The following is a 13,175-nucleotide window of genomic DNA, read 5'->3' as shown; positions in this document are numbered from 1 at the left end:
CTATGCCCCAGTTAAAAAAAAAAGTGGGAGTGGGTGTTTTCAGGTCGAGGGATTAGTATGAGAAAAGGCACAGGAGTGTGACTCAATGTGGGGAGTGCTGGGAGCGCAACTGCAGGGTTGTAAATTTTAAGGAGGGGACCAGTAGGAAATGAGAAGGAGGTGGTAAACAGCAACTGAGGGCCTGCTATGTGATGCTAAGGAGCTGGCCTTGTCCTGAGGGCGGCAGAGAGCACGGAAGGGCTTCGAGCGTGGGAGTGGTCAGGTTTGTGTCCTCTCATCTCAGGTGACTAGAGAGTAGACTAGGGGAAAGGGGCTAGTTGAAAGGCAATTATACACCAGTGTCCAGATGTGGCCTCTCTCCTGTCTCACTAAGAGGAAGCAGAGCTTCTTGGAGAAATGGCACTTAGAGGTTGGTCCAGGATATGTACAAGATGAACCTGGAACATAATGTTATGTCAGAAAGCAAAGGAGCTGTCAAAGATGACTACTGTAGTATCATTCAAAAGGACTCGGGCTAATTTAAAGAGGCTCCTCCTGGCCAAAGATGGGATAATTTGAGCATCAATAAGAATTATAAGTGTAGGGCTTCCTAGGTGGTGCAGTGGTTAAGAATCTGCCTGCCAATGCAGGGAACATAGGTTCGATCCCAGCTCAAGGAATATCTCACATGCCACGGAGCAACTAAGCCCGTGTGCCACAAAAAAAAAAAAAAAAAAAAAAAAAAGAATTATAAGTGCAAAGGGTTGAAATATTTTTAAACTCAAGTTCATGATGATATTTTTAAAATATTTTATTGGTCACCTTTGGCGGATGCTAGAAACCAGTCACTTCTGAACACTTGTCAATAAATAGGAAGAATTTATTCTTTTCTGGATAAACTGTACTTCAGAGTGATCAAAAAGTAAGTAAAAGTTTCTCTCTATAGAAGTATTCCAGGGACTCCCCTGGTGGCACAGTGCTTAAGAATCTGCCCGCCAATGCAGGGGACACAGGTTCGAGCCCTGGTCTGGGAAGATCCCACATGCCTCGGAGCAACTAAGCCCGTGCGCCACAACTACTGAGCATGCATTCTAGAGCCTGCGAGCCGCAGCTACTGAGCCCATGCACCTCAACTACTGAAGCCCGCATGCCCAGAGCCCGTGCTCCGCAACAAGAGAAGCCACCGCACTGAGAAGCCCTCGCACCGCAACGAAGAGTAGCCCCCGCTCTCCACAACTAGAGAAAGCCCTCACACAGCAAAGACCCAATGCAGCCAATAAATAAATAAATAAATAGAATAATAAATCTTAAAAAAAAAAGTATTCCAGCTAATAGATGAAGGAATTATATAGCATTATATAGCATTAGTGTGACTATTTTGTAAACCTCAGACAAAATAACGAAGCTAGGTGATGAGAGTCAATAGCCACCAACATCGTATTAAGAGCCAAACTGACATGTGCCTCCTGATGGAAGTCAGCAACTCTACCAATACAGCTTAGGTGCCAGAGAAAGGTGAATCTAGGGCATGTTAGGTCCGAGATCCAAATACCTGTTTACAGGAAAGACTGGTCAGAGGACTATGTTATAAATGACATCATGGGGATGCAAGCAGCAAAATCTAGTAAAACGCTAGGGACAAACAACCTGGTTTCTTTTCCAAAAAAAGAAAAGGCAGGGGGCTTCCCTGGTGGCACAGTGGTTAAGAATCTGCCTGCCAATGCAGGGGACACGGGTTCGAGCCCTGGTCTGGGAAGATCCCACATGCCAAGGAGCAACTAAGCCCGTGCACCACAACTACTGAGCTCACATGCCACAACTTCTGAAGCCCACACGCCTGGAGCTCGTGCTCCGCAACAAGAGAAGCCACTGCAATGAGAAGCCCAAGCACCACAACGAAGAGTAGCCCCTGCTCGCCGCAACTAGAGAAAGCCTGCGCGCAGCAACGAAGACCCAACACAGCCAAAAATAAATAAGTTAATATAAAAAAAAGGCAAAGAAACAAGAATGCAATAAACAAAAGAGGGAAAGGAACCATATCAAGAAAATGCAATGATATAGACCTGAATTGGATCCTGATTCAAATAAATCAACTGTAAATGTGAAATAGAAACAGAGAACTGGGGCCATTTGAACCTGTGGTAACCATTCTCCAGGATGCACCCCCCCCCAAAAAAAAATCCTGGCCTCCTGGTACTCACACCCTCTACACTGAAGCAGGCTGGCACGTACGATGGGAGGAATACTGCAGAAATGTGTGTGATTTACGAAGCTTCGTCATGAAAGGCATTGCAGCTTCCTCCTTGGTTCTCTGGTTCACTTGCTCTGAGGGAAACCAGGCCTGAGTTCTGAGGCTGTTCAAGCTGCCTGATGGAGAGCCCTCACAGAGAGGACCTGAGCTCCCTGCCAACAGCCAGCACTGACTTGCCAGCCACTGTGAATGAGCCACCTGGAAAGCAGATCCTCCATGACCTGTCAAGCTTTCAAGTGACTGCACTCTCAGGAGACACTGAGCCAAAACTAGCTAAGCTGCTCTTGAATTCCTGACCTACAGAAACTGAGTGACAATAGATGTTTAATGTTGTTTGAAACTACTAAGTTACCCAGCAATAGATAACTAATACCAACATGGAGTAGATAGTTGATGATTTAAAGAAATATTGCTAATGCTAAATATAATATAATACAGTATAATGTTAACCATGTAATTGTGATGTTCTCTAAAAGTTATCTTTTAGCGATGCATACTGAAATATCTATAGATGTATTATTATGCTGTCCGAGATTCACTTCAAAATAATGCGGTTGGGTGGCAGCAGAGAGTGGAGGGTGTAGATGAAGTGAATGGTTATGAGTTTGTATTGGCTGTAGCTGGGCAATGGACATATTCATTGTACCATTCTCTCTAGTTTTTTGTATGGTTGAAACTTTCTATAAGAGAAAATTAAAAAAAAAAAAAAGTACTTAACAATGGTCCAGGCAAAAGAAAAGATGGTCTGAAATAGAACAGTAGTCATAAGGATAGGAAGATGGACAATGAAATAAAATAATCAGGAGGTGAAATGTCCAGGCCTTAGAGACTGAACAGATGTAGAGAAGAGAGAGAAGAATCTAGGGTACCTCTCAGGCGTTTAGACGGTCCTACCGGCCACTTGCCAGCTCTGCAAATTTGGGTGAGTCACTCAACCTTTCTGTGCCTCATTTTCCCATGTGTAAAATGGAGGTAAAAACAGTACTTACCTCACAGGATGATTGTGAGGGTTAAATTAATTAAACCATGTAAAGTTCTTAGGACGGTGTTTGGTAAATCCTCCAAGTGTTAGCTTTTTCCACCGGGGAGGCCCAGGACAGGGGGTAGGATGGCAGTTTGGGTTTTGGACATGCTGAGAAGGCAGCCATCAGGGACTTCCATAAAGATGGCAGGAGGCCTTTGCTTATGAATCTGAAGCTCAGGGGAGAAGTCAGGGATAGAGATGTGGATGGTTTGGCACATTTTAAAACCGTACAAATGAGTCAGCTCCTTAAACAGACACTTCACCAGAGAAGATACACAAATAGCAAATAAGCACATGAAAAGCTGCTAAACATCATTAGACATTAGGCAAATACAAATTAAGGCAACCATGAAATACCACTATACACTGATGAGAATAGCTAAAAATTTTTTTTTAATTGTGATAAAACCAAGTACTAGTGAAAATGTGGAGCAACTGGATCCCTCACACACTGCCACGTGGTGAGGCAAAATGGTACAACCTCTGGAAAACAATTGGCAGTTTCTTATAAAATTAAACATGCATTCACCATACAATCTAGCAATCATACTACTGGGTATCTATCCTAGAGAAATAAAAATTTATATCCACCCAAAAATCTGTACATATATGTTCAGAGAAGCTTTATTTGTAAGAGCCAAAATCTGGAAATGATCCAAACATCCTTCGACAGGGGAATGTACAAACTAAGAGTAATACAGGCAAGCAGTGGAATAATACTCTGCAATGAAAAGGGAAAGCTATAGACACATACAACTCAGGTGGATCTCAAAGGCATTATTTTATGAAAATTAAGTGAGCCCAGTGGAACTCCAGGAACCTCACCATTTAAGGAGCATGTGGAAATCTTTTAAATCTGTGCACTGCCCTCTAACCCCACTCCTGCTGCCTAGGTGCAGGCCCTACTGAATCTTGCCAGGAATATTGCTCCAGCCTCCTCACCGGCCTCCCAGCCCCCAGCCTTGGGTCTCTCCTGTGCACTCTGCCCATGATTTCTAAATGACTCTTTCTGATGGCGAACATTGAACTTTTCAATGACTCATTTTTGCTCTCAGGATAAAGTCCAAACTTCCCATCATACATTTGAGTCTCCTGCTTACCTCTTCCTCTCATCTTTTAGTCCTGCAGCCATAAAAAACTCATATTTATTTTAGAATGTTCCATTTGAGCCCTCACTGCTAGGCCTTGGTATTTTTATTTTTCTGCCTGGAACCCTCGTCCCCACCCACTTTGCCTGACTCATCATACCCACCCTACAGGTCTTAGTTTTGATACCACCTCATCTAAGAAGCCTTCTCTGAGCCCCAAGACTGGGTTTTAGCCCATTCTGAGACCTCCATAGCATCCAGGCACCCTCCATCAGAACACTACCCGCATTCTCCTGTGATCTATCACCCGGTGACGGCACCACCCACTAGAACTGTGAGTCCTGAGGGCTGGGACATGCCACGTTCATCTCTGGGTCCCTGATTTAGCTCAGCGCTTCGCATCTATTAGGTGCCCAATGAACGTTCATTGTGTGAACAGCGTGGGTGGAGGGGGAAATGAAGGAATGAAAAGGGAGGCATGGCGTGGCGGGGGAGGGCCCAAGCAGAGTGTCCTGACTTCAGAAAGGGCAGGAAGAGAGAGGCAAACCAGGCCCAAAGTCCCTTTTGCTCCCTGGTCAACACTGCCTGCCTTGGGACTGGCTGTGGGAAAAGTGCCCGCCCTGAGGCCCAGCTGGAAGCTGCACTGGCGGGGGAGGTTCCAGGGTTAACAGCCTCTAACAGGGACAGTTTATGTCTGTCCAAGTCCACATATTCATGTTCTCTGTACTTTGTGCAATGCATGTAGTGGGTGTGGGGAGAGAGTAGCCAGGATTCACCAGCGGTGAAGGGCGTGCACCCTGCATTTCCTCTTCTCGCCACAGGGTGGCACTTCAGGCCTGCAAACCTCTCAGATGGGCGCGGCCGCCATTGCGCCACCTGGTGGCCATGTGTTTTCCAACTCTTTAGTAGGAAATTATTTTTTTCTTTTCAGGTTGAAGAATTTCAAACAAAGAACATACTGCGGCATACTTAAATTTGAGGTTTTAAATAACTTCTTGGAGTGCTTCTGCCTTAGAGAAGGCCCCCAGTGCTACCCTGTTAGCTTCCTAACCGGTTAACGACACACACCCAATGTTTTGGTGGCTCCTGCCGCATTAGGCCCCAGCTGCCCTCGGCCCAGACTGACTTGCCCGCTCCCTCTCCTGCAGGAATCAACCGCGGCACTTATCAGAGACCTGTCTTCAACTGTGCTCCTGTGGGTGGTCCTCCACCACCCACTCCCGGGTTCCTCGATCTTCACGCCTCCCAGGACTTTCACCTCTGGCTCGTCTCAGCCAGCCTCAGAGTGTAGAGGTCAGCATAGAAGTCCACTCTTCCGCTCTCAGAGCACAGCCCACAAGGTCCCAGCTCTCGCACGCTCTCTCCCCTGCACTCTGGGTGCACTGAAACTTCAGACCTGCCCCCTAATCCCTCCACTTTATCCTGCTCCTTTCAATGCCACTCTGGCATCACCTTCCGTCTTTGTCTAATGCAGATTCGAGCTGGATTCCCTGGGTTTGAATCACAGGGCTTCCACAGATAAGCTTTGACCTTGGGCAACTTACTTGAGCTCTTGGAGCCTTATTCTCATATTAAAATGGGGACAGGGCTTCCCTGGTGGCGCAGTGGTGAAGAAGCTGCCTGCCAATGCAGGGGATGGGTTTGAGCCCTGGTCTGGGAAGATCCCACATGCCCCAGAGCGACTGAGCCCATGCACCACAGCTATAGAGCCTGTGCTCTAGAGCCCGTGAGCCACAACTATTGAGCTTACGTGCCACAACTACTGAAGCCTGCGTGCCTAGAGCCCGTGCTCCACAACAAGAGAAGCCACTGCACTGAGAAGCCCATGCACCGCAACAAAGAGTAGCCCCAGCTTGCCCCAACTAGAGAAAACCTGCGCAGCAACAAAGACCAACACAGCAAATAAATAAATTCATTTTAAAATAATAAATAAATGGGGATTAAAAACAATATCCACCTAAAAACGTTGTGGTGAGGGTGAACTGAATTAATGTGTGAGCACTTAGAATAGTGGCTCGCACACTGTACATGTTGTGTACGTATTTGCTCTTATATGTTATTATTATTGCTCAAGCTGGAGCCTACGATGGAGCCTATGGTACCAGCCACTCAGCAAAGCCCATCCTTGCACTAAGCCCACACGCTTCCTTTTCTAGTCCGAGAACCAGGCCTCTGCACCCTGCTAAGAGAAGAAACAAGAATCACAAAAACCCCACTTTCCTGCAGATTGTGCCACTGGACATTTTTGCTTCTCGGCCTCCCCTGGGCTCCAGCCTCCTTTGAAAAATCCTTGACTTGTCTTTAGGCTGGTCCCTCTCCTCTGTCTGATGTGACCGTTCCACACTGTCACCACTTGCCCCACGAAATTCAAAGGGTATCAAAGGTTACAGTGAAAAAAGAGTCCCTCTGTGGTAACTTGATGAACACGCCACCATATTTTGCAGTTGCGCCCCTTGAGGCGTGATGACCCTTTGTCTCCCACACTCTGGCCCTCACAGCCCTGCACGTTCCCTGCTCTCTTCCCATCTCCTGAAACCCTTCCACTGGGCCCTCTCAAGCTCATGGCTCTTCAGCAAACTTTCCATGGACACAGCCTCTTTGAATAGTCCCTTTGACGCCCTCCCTGCAGACCTTTCTCCCTCAGCCCCTGGGCCATGAAGGCCAGAGGGTGTTTAGGTGCCTTCCTTCCTCCTCGGTGCTGCTTTCGGATCGTTCTGCTTCCTGAAAGTCCCTCAGCTTTGAATCTCAGGTCAACGGGCTATTCCACCCACCATGCCCCTCTTTTCCACTTGTCTATCGGTCTCTGGGTTACTTCTTCTTATTTCTTGGGGTTTTGGCTCCTGCCTCACTGTCACCCCCTCTGGTGCTAATTCTGTCCTAACTCTCAGAGATTTCAATATCCACAGAGATAATTCTCCCAATATCCTGGCCCCTGCATTCCATGACCTCTTCTCCAATGACCTTGCCCTCTACCCTATCTGAGCCTCTCACTCCCTGGTCTTTCTCGTCATCAGTGACTGAACCCTTGTGGGGTTAGTGTCCCAGGGCTGCCGTAACAAAGTGTCACAGATTGGGTGGCTCAAACAACAGAAATGTATTGGCTCACAGTTCTGGAGGCTAGAAATCTGATCAAGGTGTCAGCAGGATTGGTTCCTTCTGAGGGCTGTTGAAGGAGAATCAGTTCCCCTCAGCCCTCTCCCGCTAGATTCTGGTGGTTTGCTGGCAATCACTGGCATTCCTTGGCTTGCAAATGCATCACCCTGATCTCTGCCATCATGTTCACGTGGCATTCTCCCTGTGTCCGATTTCCCACTTTTTCATAAGGACCTCAGTCATTTCGGAGTCGCGCCCACCCAAATGACTGCATTTTAACTTGATTACTTCTGTAAGGTCATTTTCCAAGGTACTGGGGTTTAGGATTTCAATATTTTTTAAGGAGGGGAGGGACACAATTCAACCCCTAACATCTCCCATTCTCCCATAATCTCAGTTTCATGCATCCCACCCTCTATCACCTCACTTCTTCCCAGCATCTTTCCAACTCATCCCCACTAATACTTTATCTCCAGATCTCCTTTGATCCCACCAGGACCTTCAGTCCACTGATTCTGCCTCCCTTTGTGCCTCTCTCCTTTATTGTTCTCTCTTCCCTCTTTAACCAATGCAAAGCCCACAGCCAGTTAGAATCGCTTCCATGCATACATCTTCAATTCCCTTGCTCCCCTCTCTCTCTGTTGCACTTATTTGGCAAATTGGCAACCCTGGCCAATCCAACTTGCTGCCTATTCTGTACTTAATACGGCAGGAGAAAACGCTCCCCCCACCCCGCCCCCGTCCCAACACATTCACATTTGTCAGTCTCACTTTTAATTTCTCATCATGTCAGGTGGACCCTTCCTGCTGCCTGGTAATCCTACTACGTTCTCTAGCCTGTTCACTAACTTTTGAGCTCCTAGATAAGTACTCACACTATCTCCTTTCTTCTCAAACCCCCAACAACTCTTTCTCCCATCCTTCCTCTTGGCCAATGACCGTGATTAATTCCTTGAGAAAATAAAAGCAATCAGATAAGTAATTCTATGAGAGACACCACCACATACACTCACCTAGCTGTCTTCCTGTACCTGTGGATGCTGCTTAAGTCCACTTGTGCACTGAAACCCAATAACTTCCTCTTTTCTCTTTAGCATCATCAAATTTTCTCTATTTTGTCATTCCCATAAGTATAAGAAAATGCTTTAACTTTTGTCTTTAAGAAACCCTCTCTTACAGGACTTCCCTTGTGGTTCAGTGGTTAACAATCTACCTGCTAATGCAGGGGACACGGGTTCGATCCCTGGTCTGGGAAGATCCCACATGCCGTGGAGCAACTAAGTCTGTGCGCCACAACTACTGAGTCTGTGCTCCAGAGCCTGCAACCCACAACTACTGAGCCTGTGTGCCACAACTACTGAAGCCCATGCACCTAGAGCCCGTGCTCTGCAACACGAGAAGCCACTGCAATGAGAAGCCCTCGCACTGCAATGAAGAGTAGCCCCCAATCACCGCAATTAGAGAAAGCCTGTGCGCAGCAACGAAGACCCAATGTAGCCAAAAATAAATACATAAATTAAAAAAAAAAAAAAAAGAAAGAAACCTTCTCTTAGATCCTGAGAGCAGCAACTCCCCCATAATAATGAGCACACCCAGTGCCCAGATCTTGGTTTCTAGAGATTGTTCCCCACTAAAAGAGAGCAGGGCTCTTAGGAAAAATGGCTGATTTCAGGGCTGGGTTTGGGAAGATGAATCTTGAACATGTTACACCAGAAGGATGTACTCAAAAAAGAATGATAGGGATCTGTCATAAAACAAAACAAAACAAAAGCCAGTTTTAAGAGGCTCCTACTGGCCAAATCATGGACAATTTGAACACCAAAGTAAATAATGGTAGTAATGGATTATAGACCATTGAATAAAATAGGACACCATGAGTCCACATTGATATAAATAAAGGCATAAATAGAAAGTTTGATGAAAGTGAAATATTTACATAGTTTCAAAGTACCTTTCCACTATGTTCTGTGCTGTTTCTGCTTCATTTCCTCTACCTCTAAAGAGATGGAGTATCCCAGGGCTTAGGACTCAGACTCCTCTTCTTACTCTCTTGGTAATCTCATCCAGTCCCCTGGCTTTAAATAACAACCATATGCTGATGACTTACCAATTTATATCTCCAGCCCGGACTTCTCTTCTGAACTCTAGACTTCTGTAACCCACTGCTTACTCCACATTTTCCATTGGATGTTGTCCAATAGACATCTCAAATTTAGCACTTCCAGTACTTACCTCTTGATCGTCCCTCCCCCAAGTCTGCTCTATCCAAAGTCTTTTCCATATCAGTTAATGGCAACTTCTCCCTACCAAATGCTCCAAAAATCTTAGAGTTATCCTTTTTTTTTAAATTGAAGTATAGTTGATTTACAATGTTGTGTTAATTTCTGCTATACAGCAAAGTGAATCAGATACATATATATACACACACACATACATTCTCTTTATATTCTTTTCCATTGTGGTTTATCTCAGGACATTGAATATAGTTCCCTGTGCTATACAGTAGGAACTTGTTTTCCATCCATTTTATATCTAATAGTTTGCATCTACTAACTCCAAACTCCCAGCCCATCCCTCCCCCACCCCCTCCCCCTTGACAACCACAAGTCTATTCTCTATGTCTGTGAGTCTGTTTCTGCTTTGTAGAAAAGTTCATTTGTGTCATATTTTAGATTCCACATATAAGTGATATCATATGGTATTTGTCTTTCTTTCTGACTTACTTCACTTAGTATGACAATCTCTAGTTCCACCCATGTTGCTGCAAATGGCATTTCATTCTTTTTTACAGCTGAGTAGTATTCCATTGTGTATATGTACCACATCTTTAACCATTCACATGTTGATGGACATTTAGGTTGTCAGCTATTGTGAATAGTGCTCCTATGAACATAAGGGTGTATGTATCTTTTTGAGTTATAGCTTTGTCCAGATATATGTCCAAGAGTGGGATTGCTGGATCACATGGTAATTCTATTTTTAGTTTTTTGAGGAATCTCCATACTGTCTTCTATAGTGGCTGCATCAACTTATGTTCCCATCAACAGTGTAGGAGGGTTCCCTTTTCTCTACACCCTCTCCAGGACTTGTTATTTGTAGATGTTTTACTGATGGCCATTCTGACTGGTGTGAGGTGGTACCTCAGTGTAGTTTGTTTATTTATTTATTTATTGGCTATGTTGGGTCTTTGTTGCTGCACATAGGCTTTCTCTGGTTGCGGCGAGCAGGGGCTACACTTTGTTGTGGTGCACCAGCTTCTCATTGCGGTGGCTTCTCTTGTTGCAGAGCACGGGCTCTAGGTGCACAGGCTTCAGTAGTTGTGGCATGTGAGCTCAATAGTTGTGGCTCAAGGGCTCTAGAACACAGGCTCTATAGTTGTGGTGCATGGGCTCAGTCGCTCTGGGGCATATGGAATCTTCCCAGACCAGGGTTCAAACCCGTCTCCTGCATTGGCAGGCAAATTCTTAACCACTGCGCCACCAGGGAAGTCCCACCTTAATGTAGTTTTGATTTGCATTTCTCTAACAATTAGGGATGCTGAGCATCTTTTCATGTGCCTGTTGGCCATCTGTATGTCAGCGTTATCCTTAACTCTTCTCTTTCCCACAGCAATTGCATTAGCAAATCTTGTTGTTTACAGTGCCTCTGCCCTGGAACAGGTCCCCGTTTCTCACTGGAGTTACCCAAGAGGCTCCCTTACTGGTCTGCTTCCATACTTGCCCTCTACAGTTTATTCTCATCACTCTCTAACTGCTCCCCATTTCACTCTGAGTAAAAGCCAGAGTCCCTACATTGGGCTCCAAGACTCCAAGACATGATCACTTACTCCTGCAAAATTGGCTAAGAATAAAAAGTTTGATAATACTTGATATGGAAGATAGTCCCTCTTATACATCGTTAATGACGTGCAATTTGTTAATATCTATAAAAAATTTTTTAAGTAAGCATATTCTATAATGCAGCAATTCCATTTATTGGAATTTATCTTATGGAAATACACAAGTGGCCAAAGACACATATGCAATGTTCACTGCAGCATTGTTTGTCATGGCAAAACATGTAAACATTGCACACCCACACGATGGAAGACCGTGTATGATAACGGAGGTTCACAGGCTTTGGAAAGACCTCCAAGATACATCAGTAAGTGCCAAAAGAAGAAGCAAATCAGTAATTATAGAATAATCTCATTGTCTAATAAAAGGTCAACATGAACATGCTGTGTGTGTATATGTGTGTGCATTAAAAAGCAATTTGAGGGAGCTGTCCCTTAGAGCTATCTGAGAGATTATCTTCTAGGCCTGAAGTCCTCAGGATGTCTGGGGTATAACACATAATTCTCAAAAAAAAAAAAAAAGTGATTTGAAAGAAATACCAGTCAACTTGGGTTATATCTGGGGAGTGAGACTGGGAGTTGGAATACGAGAGACTCTTCCTCTTCCTTATATGAATATTCTATTCTATTTCAATTATTTTTTAAATGATGAATATGCACTTTTATAATCTATATGTCTTTAATAATTACAAAAAAGGTTTTAAAAAAGGTCCTTACCCCAAGATCAAAGAAATGCTCACTTATACTTACTTTAAATTCACATTTAAAAAAAAATTACTTATATGTTGAATTAATTCAGCCTGGACTATAGAATGGGGATATGTACCTAGAATTTGTTGCAGAGAATGCTTGTTTCTTTAAAAAAAAAAAATTATTTATTTATTTATTTATTTATTTTCAGCTGCGTTGGGTCTTCGTTGCTGCATGCAGACTTTCTCTAGTTGTGGTGCGTGGGCTTCTCATTGCGGTGGCTTATCTTGTTGTGGCGCATGGGCTCTAGATGCTCTGCAGCATGTGGGATCTTCCAGGACCAGCTCGAACCTGTGTTCCCTGCATTGCCAGGTGGGTTCCCAACCACTGCACCACCAGGGAAGCCCCTGATTGTTTCTTTAAAAAACTTTTTTGATAAAGAAAACAACACATACTATTTGTAGAAAATCTAGAAGAGGATAAGGAAGAAAGTGAAAACCACTGGCAGCCCACAGAAAACCTCCATTAGCATCTTGGGACATTTCTTGCAAGAGACAGGGTGCCCAGTAAGGTGGAATCTGGAAACTTTTTATAGTCTTTTGCTGATGCCTTGATGTGAGGGACAAGGATGGGAGGTCTGGAAGTTTTGGCTTCTGTTGTTTGGGAAATCCAACAGAAAAGGTCATATGCAGTGGTGAGGCAAACACTCACCCATTGTTCCCGGAGAAAGCAGTGAGGTCAGCTTAATCCTGCAAGCAGATGTTGCAAACTGAGATATGAAGTGTTCTGCCACAGTGAGGATAAAGTGGTCTTTTAGCCAAACCCTTCCTTGAAGTGTAAAGAGAAATTGGTTTCCTGGGAGTGTCTTGAACTCACCTGTGTGTCCCCTGCCACGGAATTACTTCAGATTCAATATTCTGTGTGGAGGGCACACACAGTCATGTGGGCTTCTCTGGGCCCAGCACCCCTTAGCAGCACACTGGAGGACTTAGGAACGAGAGCTGCCCACCTTGGAGGAGTCGGTAGGGAAGGGCTGGCTCCAGATAGCAGGTGTGGCTGATGCTACTCTGCCCTGTGACTGACTGTGAGCTTTTTCTCAGGTGGCCCACATTGCCCTGGGGCCCAAGAGGCCACCTTGCATTTGCAAATACTGCAGGACAGAGCCCGGCAGCAGACTGAGCAGACCCTGGTGACAGAAACATACATGGACCCTTG

The sequence above is a fragment of the Hippopotamus amphibius genome, chromosome 12, assembly GCF_030028045.1.
Source record: "Hippopotamus amphibius kiboko isolate mHipAmp2 chromosome 12, mHipAmp2.hap2, whole genome shotgun sequence".
In the NCBI taxonomy this organism is placed as follows: domain Eukaryota; kingdom Metazoa; phylum Chordata; class Mammalia; order Artiodactyla; family Hippopotamidae; genus Hippopotamus; species Hippopotamus amphibius.
The sequence above is the reverse complement of the archived record's forward strand: the minus strand, read 5'-3'. Positions refer to the sequence as shown.